The following is an 11,414-nucleotide window of genomic DNA, read 5'->3' as shown; positions in this document are numbered from 1 at the left end:
AACTTTAAACAAGTAACATAATCCAATATGAAAAATAAAGTTTCTTGCTTTTGTAGATGTCTAATCTTTGGCATGAAATCCTGGTTTATAGTTTTTATGACTTTCAGCACTATAGGTCTTGGGGATGGATGATGGTAGGCAGAGTTCTAGAATCTCTCCTGGAGTTACAATGGCTGCTAAGACTATTCACAATCTGTGTGGCAACAGAGAGGGTGGATATATTCAGTCTAGCCCAAGTTTCACTTTGATGAAAGTTACAGAAGTTTTCAATTGTCTAACACTGAGATTTCAAAATTGTTTACATGTAGCTGTGGTTCTGAAATAAAGCATGCATATCCATCTTGCTGGCTTAAAAACACAAGAGTACCAAAATTCCAGGAGCTAATCACAAGCTTAGCTCCGTAGTAACAGGAACACAGGCAAATATAGGGCCAATGTTGTAGTAACACGGGCAGTCTCGGAGCAGAATCTACAATGATGTAGGCAGTTTCAAGGCAGAAGTTACAGGGACCTGGGTGAGTTCAAGGCCAATGTTACTGAGGTAAATGTAGATTCAGGGCAGAAATGAAGTCACTCTCTAGAGATTAGTAAGTATCCAGGCACTGCTTGAAACTTAAACTTCTTTACTGATAAAATTGTTAAATGATGTTATTTAAGGGAGTCTTAAGAAAGTGCAAGTTCAAACCAGCAAAGCATGTGCAGAAAAGAATGAGAAAACTCTAGAAAACTGAAATCTCTACAGCAGCTTATTCAATAACCTAGTATGAGAATCCCCATTTTTAATTATTTAACAGGGAGTAGAACACAGTTTCACTTGAGGCCACGGATGTGAAACGTTGAGCTATCTAAATGGATTTCACCAATTTCTCAGGAAAGAAAAACAGATGGAAATTAACATTGTGGGTCTTTTCTGTCATCACATGTTTGGGTGCATCAGTAGCACCCAGATCATTTCAGTTACCAGCATGAAGTCTTTACAGCATGGCTCAAACCCTCATTAATTAAGCTTGATATGATTAATTTTAAGTTTATTTCTATCACACAGACTGGTTACAAAGAATTCCACAGCTGGATCTCCATTGCCAGAGCACACTGATTCTACTGGAGACTTCTTTAGGCCTTACCCACCTCAATCCCTGCCATGGAGATGCTCCTCATTTCCAAAGCATCTCAGGTGGAGTGGAGTTAGATGTTTAAAACAACTTGGGTAAGTTGTATCTTGTCATATTCCAAAAGAGATTGATGCTTGTAGCTGGAAGTTTTCCTGTGTCTCTCCCAGTCCACAGCTGCTCAGACGCAAGTAAAAACACATGGAGGCTTATATTAATTAAAACTGCTTGGCCATTAGCTCAGGCTTCCTACTGACTAGCTCTTACATGTAAGCTCAGCCCATTTCTATTAATCTATATGTTGCCACATGTTGCATGGCTTTACCTGTGTGCCATTACATCATGCTCCCTGGACAACAGGCTGGCAGCTCCTGACTCAGCCTTTCTCTTCCCAGAATTCTCCTTGTCTGCTTATCCTACCTATACTTCCTGCCTGGCTACTGACCAATCAGCATTTTATTAAACCAGTATACAAAAGCATTATCCCACAGCAGATGCTTAAGCATCAGAGTCCAGCCTGTCAAAGGGTTCTTGGGGTGAGGAAAGAGGAATGAGAAAGTATTAGATAGAAATACAGACTAAGACAACAAGAAAGACAGAGTCACATGATAGTTTTGGAAGGGCCCTGGGTCAATACCCAGCCACCCAGAGTATTATTCTAGTGGGCTTTGTATACCCCTTTCAAGATTAAAGTACAGTCAAGTGTAGACCCTTCAAAACACATGGTACCCACACCCCTGGCCAAATTATCCTATTATGCATCCCTGCTGGGTAAAGCAAGCTCAGATTCTCTGACCTTGAGTAAGGCCTTACTAGGGAGGTTCTGTGGGTAAGCAAAGTAATAATAGACCCAACAATAGTTCAAATATAAACTTGGAGTAGGAGATATGAAAATCAATATTTGATTATTCTCTCAGAGCAAAGATGAAGTAACTAAGTCTAACAGCACAGCCATGAGCTTCTAATATGAGGAGAAAAATGAATACACCTAAGGGTTTTCATCAAATTAAGATCAGACTCATTAATGGAAACTTCACTTATTTTATAATTAACAGTGATTTGGTTGCACTACCTTTGGCATGAGATGTTTGCCTCTGTCTGAAAAACATACCTCAGCAAAGCAGGTGTGGAGAATACAATGGGGTTCCTGTAGGACACAACCTTCTTAGTTTTTATGTTGCCCCAAAATTTAGCTTTTAGGATATAAATCTGGATTTCAGATAATTGATAGTGTCAGTCCAGATTAAAATGATGATTAACAGTAAGATTAAATGTATATCAAAATGGAGAACAATAGATGCAGTGCAGTGATTGACATCATTTGTGAAGTATACTATTGATGGGCTGGTAACTTTCTATTCACTGAAGAGGAGGTTTTCTGAAGAAGCAGCACATTCTGGAGAGTGTGCCAAGAGAGGTGCCAAGAGCATGTGCTGCTCTCTTCCAGAGGATTGAGTTCAGCTCCTCTGCAGGCATGCACACATGTGCTCACATCCACACACAGACACATGGAGACACATAGACAGATGATAAACATTGAAAAAAAGCAAACGAAACACAGACATACTTATTTCACGCAAGTGTGGTGACACACACACACCTGTAGCATTTAGTGGGCTGAGATGGAAAGATCATGTGTTTGAGCCCAAACTAAACACAGTAAGATCCTGTATCAAAAGCTTAAACAGCCACGTGCTTTAGATATTCCAAATACTGAAATTCAGATGAGATAAAATTTAGCCTCCAAATACTACAAAATATCAATAAAGGTGACTTTTAACTTATATAAAATATTAATTAGCTTTTAGAAAATACATTGTTAATCATTACAGAGTTCATTGCTCTCCTACCTGTGGCCAGCATGTGCACATTTCTGTACCTATGTTTATAGAAACCTAGTAGCACCCTGAGTTATTTATTATTATAAAGTCATCCTTAACTTCATTTACACTGGCTGTCAGCACTGGGATATATTGTGAGTAACCATAAACTGGGACACAAAGAGAAGCAAAGGGGACACTGAGAGTTACAGGGAACACATAATCCTACATGGAGAGCTGTCTGTGCCCATGGTGGCTTTAAGGGGGAAAGAAATGTCAGTTTAAGAAATTTTCATTTACTCCTAAACAAGCATGTCTACTTTTGGAGCTAGGCTTGTTCAACAAAACAGTGTTGTTTACAGGACAAGCCAGGAGAACTGTCAGTGCACAGGCCATTGTCTCTTATTTCAAGGCAGATAGTCTCTAAAAGTGTCTCCCTTCAAGAAGAATGGAGTTACTTACATGCATGTTTGTCATACCAATCAAAGGATAGCTACAATTATCTTCACTAAATATTAGAGGTCTGTGGCACATAAGAATATTCTTTTAGTCAGGGTCTGCTTTGCACATTGAAGACTTCCTAGAATTTCTGACACTCCCTGCCCAATGCCCATTGTGCTCCAGTTGTATAGGTGGTGACATATACTCCAACAGAATAAGCACTCCCCGGTGGTTATGAAATTCCAATTGAAAATACCCTTATAGTAAGTCAAGTTAAAGCTAAGAACCATGACAATTCAGATATCAATATTAAGAAGGCTTCATCAAAATGAAAACTGCAAATTCACACCTGGTTTCTTTCTTAGGCATTTTCTTGGCACCCCAACTTACATTGAACTCATTGATCTTCCCATTCTGGTATTCAGTGTGTCCTTCTATTTTAACACACACCTGCCTTTTATCCCTGTTCTTTCCTGGCCTCAGAAGGGTTTTTATTTACAAAATCTGAGAACTAATAGGCTCTAAATGTAGTCTTGCATGTTGTGGACAGACCTGAGGATATGTGCACATTAGTGCCCAACAGTAGCATGAATATTATGGAGGTAACATGTGCTTTCTCTTTGGGTTTGGGGTTACCTAAACAGGAAGGAACTCATGTCTGATATAAACTTGGTCAAGATCTGATGCCTGGGAAGATAACAGAGTCTAGAGGGGAACTCGTTACTATTATTTTCTAAATGGACATGTGAACAGTCTTCTAACTGTAGTTCAAGTTTACATAACATAGAGCTACTCTTAGCTTTCACCTGAGAAACTTTGTATTATGGAAGGTAGCAGTCAACACAAAGAGTCCTAACCTATCAAAAGGCTAAGAACAGAGAATGGTGGAGCCCTCAGCCCTAGATTGGTTCTCTCTCTCTCTCTCTCTCTCTCTCTCTCTCTCTCTCTCTCTCTCTCTCTCTCTCTCACACACACACACACACACACACACACACACACACACACACACACACACATTCTAAGGCTCAGCAGTGAATGAATAACAAAGCTAGAAGATAAGGATATGTGCTACAAAACAACATTTTCCGGACAGGATGTGGCAGTTATACTTATGAACCTACCATACCTGTGTATACATGCAAAAGATTGAGCCTGTCAACATTTCATCTTGGAAGGAGGAAGGGTGCATGAGGCTCCACTTTCCTTCCTTCCTTCTTTCTTTCCTTCCCTCCCTTCCCTCCCTTCCTTCATTCACCCTTCCTTGAGAGACTATGGACAGTTTGTTGTGGCTAGTAGAAGGGTTGTAGCTCCTTAGTAGTGCAGCCCCTGACAACCTGGCCATGCTGCAGTAAATAACTTCCTACCCGCTCTCATGTTAATACTCTAATTAAGCTCATGGGGTCACACACACATATAAAGACACGAAAGCAATAGAGGGACTGGGTAGGAAGAAGAAAATTTTCAGTAGTAAAGGGAGGAGTGAAGGAGAAAAATGGGATTGAGAATGGATAAAATTCACTATATACTTGTACAAAGCTACTAGAAAATAAAAATGTAATTATTGGTATAGTTCTACTGCAAATAATTCTTCATTAAAGAGTTAATAGATAAAATAGTCACTTTTAAAGAGAGACTAAAATAGGTTTGAATGTCTTTTATACAAAAATAACTTAAAGAAATAGTGATTGTTATTAGCCTTTGTGCTGCCCATTCACCTTTTGTCACTAGTGAAAGTGGTATCAAAAGAGGCATAAGTTAATGCTTGCAGCCTTTTCTTACCCTGGAGTTTGGTATCTTGGAAGTAGGAGCTGCCTAAGTAGCAGAAAATCTACCCTAACTTGTTTATGTAAATGAATTTACTGCCCAGTGCTGAGAATGTTGTTTCTTTTCATTGGTTCTCATTCATAAAAAAAAAGGATGGAAGGGAGAGAGGGGGGAGGGAGGAAGGGAAGGAGGGAGGGAAGAAGGAACAAAGGAAGGAAGAACAAATATAATATGCTTGTCTAACAATGGCTTGTCTAACATCAAAATCTAAATGGGTCATGAAATATAAGTAGCCTGAATGAATGAATGAATGAATGAATGAATGAATGAATGAATGAAACTAAAAATCTCATCCAGGTAAACTCTCTACCTTTCTTCCACCATTACAACTATTCTATACAACTATTCTCCAGGTAGGCATTATGACCTGCACTCTCTAGGTAGAAATTATGACCTGCACTCTCCAGGTAGGAATTATGACCTGCACTCTCTAGGTAGGAATTATGACCTCCACTCTCCAGGTAGACATTGTGACCTCCACTCTCCAGATAGACAGTATGATCTCCACTCTCCAGGTAGACAGTATGACCTCCACTCTCCAGGTAGACATTGTGACCTCCACTCTCCAGGTAGAAAGTATGACCTCCACTCTCCAGGTAGACAGTATGACCTCTACTCTCCAGGTAGGAATTATGACCTCCACTCTCCAGGTAGACAGTATGACCTCCACTCTCCAGGTAGATATTGTGACCTCCACTCTCCAGGTAGACAGTATGACCTCCACTCTCCAGGTAGACAGTATGACCTCCACTCTCCAGGTAGACATTGTGACCTCCACTCTCCAGGTAGACAGTATGACCTCCACACTCCAGGTAGACAGTATGATCTCCACTCTCCAGGTAGACAGTATGACCTCTACCTCCAGGTAGGAATTATGACCTCCACTCTCCAGGTAGACAGTATGACCTCCACTCTCCAGGTAGACAGTATGATCTCCACTCTCCAGGTAGACAGTATGACCTCCACTTTCAGCTGATGTAACTGAGGCTCAAAAATCTCATATTTTACATCTTTTTAATAGGACTTGTGAGAAAATAAAATTGGCTCTTTCCTAATTATTTCACTTCCCTCTCTTACACACTATCTCTTTCTGGTTTTTCTTGTAGCTCTCCTTCCTCTTCCTCCCCCTCCTTCATCACAATAGTATCATTACAATGTAGACAACTAAAACAACATATTCTTTCAGCAGATGAACTATAGTCCAACTGTAAAGTATACCATGCTGGTGGGTCAGAAGGCCAAATGAAAGGTATGAACCATATTTAATATTGAAGAAAATCATTCCTCTCCCCCATGTTCCCTGTCACCTTGGGTAGCTGACTAAGGAAGCTGAATGAATGATATATTCCCAGCTGACACAGCTGATGTTTCCCGGTGGGTACAGAACTAATTTCCTCAACTCCTTGACAAAGAAGAAACAAAAGGAGACCACTTGCTGTTAGGATTCTGTACGTGCGCAGCTTAGGGGTCTTGTCTGTTGCCTTACATCATCAGCAGGTGACTGTGTCCCCACCTTAAAAAGCCAGACATGAGCTGGGCGGTGGTGGCGCACACCTTTAATCCCAGCACTCGGGAGGCAGAGCCAGGTGGATCTCTGTGAGTTCGAGGCCAGCCTGGTCTACAGAGTGAGTTCCAGGACAGGTGCAAAGCTACACAGAGAAACCCTGTCTCGAAAAACCAAAAAAAAAAAAAAAAAGCCAGACATGGACCCCACACTCACGCTCTCTCTCTCTCTGCCTCCCCTTCCCATGTTTCCTCTCTGTGTCCCTGCTCTGTACCCTCTGCCAGGCCTGGCTTCTCCCTCCTATTCTCTCTTCTTTCTAATAAAGCCCATTCTAACTCTGGTAACCATGGCTGATGGTTTTCGGCCATCCCACCAGCGCATTTCATCCTGTTGCATGGAAGTTGTCGGACTCTCAGCTACTTCTCCAGCACCATGTCTACTTGCACACCACCATGTCCCACCATGATGACTGAACCTCTGAAATGTAAGCAAGCCACACCAATTAAATGTTTTCCTTTATAAGAAAAAAGGGAAAGACAAAAGAAAAAAGAAATGATGTGAACAATTCACAAAAACAAATCACCAAAATACTCTAGCCTCTTATATACTGTGAAAAACACCATGTCCTGACTCAGGTGGCTCAACAGAATGACAGTTAAACTTCATCATGCTACACAGGATTAATTAACATTGTAAACATCAGATAACAATATAGCCCAACCAACTAAATTCTCTTTATGAGAAGATAATTACTAATAAAGTGAGGCTGTGAATGAAGGTATGGAATTATCAAGATCTAACCTAAAGCAGGCTATTATATAATTTGGACTTGGCCAGGTGCCACATAAAGGTCAACAGAGAAGAGCACATATAGCAACTCGTCCGTTCCACGGCATGCAGGAAGTTGAGCAATCACACCCACCCACAAACGGAGTGAACTAGAAATGAGATAAGGCTATAAATTCTCAAGCCCCCAAAACCGCCGAAATACTTCTTCAACAAGGTCATGCCTGCTGAAGGTTCCATAACCTTTCCAAACAGCATAAACAGTTGGAAATCAAGTATTCAAATATGTGAGGTCATGGCAACATTTATCATTCAAATTACTACATCACTTAAACATAACCAAATGGTATGTGTATTTACTACAATAAAAAAGTTAAAAGCCACATGTGTACACATGTATGTATGCACAAAGGACTTCACGAATAAGGATGTTCATCCAAAGAAAAAATAGGTATTAGGCAATAAAGCTTTCTAATAGTACTTTAGGGTTGGGATTTCTACCCCTACTACATTGATTATAATATCCCTTGATCTTAAAATCTCACATCACACAAAATAAACTCAGTTCCCTAACTATCATTCTGAAGCTCTTCTTACAAGATTGATCTTAAGAGAATATAATCTCTTTTTAGTATAATCAGGGAAATGTTTTCATATATGTGTTCTTCAATTTAAAGTATCTAAATAATTTTATATTAGTTTATACAGATTACATTTAGGGTCATGTTGGTAAAAACATCAAAAAATTATAATAAAAGGTGGTAGAACTAAATGAATTTCTTAAGAAACAAGTTCAATTTTATTGTATAACTATGCATTAGCAAAAAAAATGTATATTAGATAAAGGTCTTGGAGAAATCAGGAATACAGGGAACATACCTAAACATAACAAAGGCAATTTACAGCAAGCCAACAGCCAAAATCAAATTAAATGGAGAGAAACTCAAAGAAATTCCACTAAAATCAGGAACAAGGCAAGACTGTCTGCTCTCCCTATACTTATTCAATATAGTACTTGAAGTTCTAGCCAGAGCAATAAGACAACATAAGGAGATTCAAATACAAATTGGAAAGGAAGAAGTCAAGCTTTCCCTATTTGCAGATGACATGATAGTATACTTGAGTGACCCCAATGATTCAACCAAGGAACTGACACAGCTTATAAACACCTTCAGCAACATAACAGGATACAAGATCAACTCAAAAAAATCAGTAGCCCTTCTATATACAATTGACAAACAGGCTGAGAAGAAAATAAAGATACATCACCCTTTACAATAGCCACAAATGATTTAAAAAAAAATACCTTGGGGTAACACTAACCAATCAAGTGAAGGACCTATATGACAAGAACTTTACATCCCTGAAAAAAGAAATTGAAGATGTCAGAAAATGGAAAGATCTCCCATGCTCATGAATAGGCAGGACTAACACAGTAAAAATGGCAATTTTACCAAAAGCAATTTACAGATTCAATGCAATCCCCATCAAAATTCCAACACAATTCTTCACAGACCTGGAAAAAATAATACTCAACTTCATATGGAAAAACAAAAAACCCAGGATAGCCAAAAGAATCCTGTACAATAAAACAACCTCTGGAGGCATCACAATCCCTGACTTCAAGCTCTACTATAGAGCTACAGTAATAAAAACAGCTTGGTATTGGCATAAAAACCGACATATGGACCAATGGAATCGAATTGAAGACCCTGACATTAATCTGCACACCTATGAACATATAATTTTTGACAAAGAAGCCAAAACTGTACAATGGAAAAAAGAAAGGATCTTCAACAAATGGTGCTGGCATAACTGGATATCAACATGTAGAAGGCTGCAAATAGATCCATATCTATCACCATGCACAAAACTTAAGTCCAAGTGGATCAAAGACCTCAACATAAATCCAGCTACTCTGAACCTGCTAAAAGAGAAAGTAGGAAGTAGTCTTGAATGCATTGGCATAGGGGATCACTTCCTAAATATAACACCAGTAGCTCACACACTGAGAGAAACAATCAATCAATGGGACCTCTTGAAACTGAGAAGCTTTTGTAGAGCAAAGAATATGGTCAACAAAGCAAAGCGACAGTCTACAGAATGGGAAAAGATCTTCACCAACCCCACATCTGACAGAGGACTGATATCCAGAATATATAAGGAACTCAAGAAATTAGACATCAAAACGACCAACAGTCCAATTAAGAAATAGACTATAGAACTAAACAGAGAATTCTCAACAGAGGAAACTCAAATGGCTGAAAGACATTTAAGGAATTGTTCAACATCCCTAATCATCAGGGAAATGCAAATCAAAGCAACTCTGAGATACCACCTTACACCTGTCAGAATCGCTAAGATTAAAAACACTAAAGACACCTTATGCTGGAGAGGATGTGGAGCTAGGGGAACTCTCCTCCACTGCTGGTGGGAATGCAAGCTTGTAAAACCACTTTGGAAATCAATATGGCGCTTTCTTAGAAAATTGGGAATCAATCTCCCCCAAGATTCAGCTATACCACTCTTGGGCATATACCCAAGGAATGCTCAATCATACCACAAGGGCACTTGCTCAGCTATGTTCATATCAGCATTGTTTGTAATAGCCAGAACCTGGAAACAACCTAGATGCCCTTCAACTGAAGAATAGATAAATAAAATGTGGTACATATACACAATGGAATACTACTCAGCAGAGAAAAACAATGACATCATGAGGTTTGCGGGCAAATGGATGGATCTAGAAAAAAATCATCCTGAGTGAGGTAATCCAGACTCAGAAAGACAAACATGGTATATACTCACTCATAGGAGGATACTAGATGTGGAACAAGGATGACTGGACTGCTACTCACAACACCAGGGAGGCTACCTGGAAAACAGGACTCCAAGAAAGGGGATCGCCCAATGACAGAGAAATGGATGAGATCTACATGAAGAGCCTGGACATGAGTGGGGGTAATGAAGGGCGAGGGTCGAGGGAAAAAGAGATTGGGGGAGTGGGAGATCCCAGCTGGATCAAGAATAGAGAGGGAGAACAAGGAATAGGAGACCATGGTAAATGAAGACCGCATGAGAATAGGAAGAAGCAAAGTGCTAGAGAGGCTCACAGAAATCCACAAAGATGCTCCCACAATAGACTGCTGGCAATGGTCGAGAGACAGCCCAAACTGACCTACTCTGGTGATAGGATGGCCAAACACCCTAATTGTTGTGCTAGAAACCCCATCCAATAACTGAGGGAACTAGATGCAGAGATCCACAGCTAGGCCCCAGGTGGAGCTCCGGGAGTCCAATTGGCGAGAAAGAGGGGGGTTTATATGAGCGAGAATTGTTTAGACCAAGGTTTGATAAAGCACAGGGACAAATAGCCAAACGAATGGAAATACATGAACTATGAACCAGTGGCTGAGGGGCACCCAACTGGATCAGGCCCTCTGAATAGGTGAGACAGTTGATTGGCTTGATCTGTTTGGGAGGCATCCAGGCAGTGGGACGTCCTGTGCTCAGTGCATGAGTTGGCTGTTTGAAACGTGGGGCTTATGCAGGGACGCTTGTCTCAGCCTGAGAGGAGGGGACTGGACCTGCCTGGACTGAGTCTACCAGGTTGATCTCAGGAGTCTTTGCCCTGGAGGAGATGGGAATGGGGGGTGGGCTGGGGGAAGGGGAGGAAGGTGGGAGGGGGAGAACAAGGGAATCCGTGACTGATATGTAGAACTAAATTATATTGTAAAATAAAATTTTTTTAAAAATCCAAAAAAAATGACAAAACATCATTAAATTTGCAGATGGTTGTAAAAAAATGTTTATTAAAAAATATAAAGCCAGGCAGCGGTGGCGCATGCCTTCAATCCCAGCACTTGGGTGGCAGAGCCAGGCGGATCTCTGTGAGTTCGAGGCCAGCCTGGGCTACCAAGTGAGTTCCAG

At 40.4% G+C, this 11,414-nt stretch overlaps 1 non-coding gene across 1 annotated transcript; it reads left to right on the top strand.

Annotated features, from left to right (window-relative positions):
* The first annotated feature begins 5,063 nt into the window (after window positions 1–5,063).
* On the top strand, window positions 5,064–5,195 carry LOC114688646. The gene has a single exon (XR_003733801.1). It is a non-coding gene; the product is annotated as a small nucleolar RNA SNORA13 (small nucleolar RNA).
* The last annotated feature ends 6,219 nt before the right edge of the window (window positions 5,196–11,414 follow it).

Source organism: Peromyscus leucopus, chromosome 1, assembly GCF_004664715.2.
Source record: "Peromyscus leucopus breed LL Stock chromosome 1, UCI_PerLeu_2.1, whole genome shotgun sequence".
Taxonomy (NCBI): domain Eukaryota; kingdom Metazoa; phylum Chordata; class Mammalia; order Rodentia; family Cricetidae; genus Peromyscus; species Peromyscus leucopus.
The sequence above is the reverse complement of the archived record's forward strand: the minus strand, read 5'-3'. Positions and strand labels throughout refer to the sequence as shown.